The 1,242-nt window shown below is 58.6% G+C and overlaps 1 protein-coding gene across 1 annotated transcript in view; it reads right to left on the reverse strand.

The window, feature by feature from the left end:
• MED13 (mediator complex subunit 13) overlaps positions 1 to 1,242 on the reverse strand; it is a 48,088-nt gene that overhangs the window by 46,058 nt on the left and 788 nt on the right. The window lies entirely within an intron of this gene.

A 1,242-nucleotide genomic window follows, 5' to 3' on the forward strand; every position in this document is an offset into this window, starting at 1 on the left:
ATCAAGCCCAAAAGGCCGGGGGAGAAAAACCAGTTGACATCCCGCCTTCCTCTCAGATGCCGAGCAGGAGAAGTAGGGAAATAAATAATCCGATGAGGGTGGTGGAGGAGGAAGGAGGGGGGGCAGTTAATCCAGCAGCCTCCCTCCTCTTCCTCCCGTGCCTTTAGTCATCGGGAGACAGGGCCGAGGAGCGCAGGGAGGCGGGGGGGGGGAGGAGTGGGAAGCGCGACCCGGGCTCGTTTTGCCGGGGCCCGAGGGGAAAAAAAAAAAAAATAAAATTAAGTATTATAATAATAATTAAAAAATCAGATTCTTCTCCTCTGCGCTGAATATATTCCAAATAAATTATTTTTTAAAAACCGTGGGGGGGGGGGAGAGAAAAAAAAACTTTAGGGCTAGAAGCAAGTCTGAAGAATTCGCCAGGCAGGAGGTTTCCTGGGGTGTAGTTTTCCCCCCACCGATAAAAAAAAAACATCTGCGGGGGCAGGAGAGGGGGGGAAGGTTTTCCTGGAGAGAGAAAAGGCCGCAAGAAAAAGTCTCCCGGGGCAGCCCGGCCGGGGGATTAAATCCCCCTGCGGAAACAACCCCCCCTGCCCAGAAAGAAACACTCCGCGCCGAGAGATCAAAAATACCCTCCGCCGGGTTAAAAAAAAAAAAAAAAAAAAAAAGGAGAGAAAAAGAAAAAATCCTTCCGTGGGGAAAGGAGGGAGGAGAAGAAGAAGGGGGAGAAGGAGGAAATTGTGGGTGACCCTCGAAGTCTCTCCGGGGGAGGATGGAGGCGCCTGGCCGAGGCCGAGCCCCGCGTTTTTCGTGGCGGGGGGAGAAGCCGGAGGCGGCCGGGGGCAAAATCCTTCGCTCGGCTCCGTCTTCGGGGCCGGGGGGGCCCGTCTCGCACCCCCCGCCCGGCGCTGTCCTCGGCGGGCGGGTCTCTTCGGCGGCGCCCGGGCCCGGAGCGGCGGCAGGAGGCGGCGAGCGGGTGGAGGGGGGGCCGCGCCAGCCCCCCTGGAGAGCCTCAAGGTTGGGGGGGGCCCAGCCCAGCTACGAGGCTTTAAAAATAGTTAAAAATAAGCATTGTTTAAAAAAAAATGGAGGAAAATATTTTTTTAAAAAAATCAAGTCTTCGACCCGGAGGTGTCTTCGGCGGAGGGCAGCGGGCCCGGCCGCTGCCCCGGTGCGGGCTCTCGGCGAGGGCCGCGGCGAGGCCCCGCTGCGGCGGCGCCGCGGGGCGCTGGGCGGAGGGGC

The sequence above is a fragment of the Nothoprocta perdicaria genome, unplaced genomic scaffold (genome assembly GCF_003342845.1).
Source record: "Nothoprocta perdicaria isolate Ctin4 unplaced genomic scaffold, notPer1 scaffold_50, whole genome shotgun sequence".
NCBI classification, from domain to species: domain Eukaryota; kingdom Metazoa; phylum Chordata; class Aves; order Tinamiformes; family Tinamidae; genus Nothoprocta; species Nothoprocta perdicaria.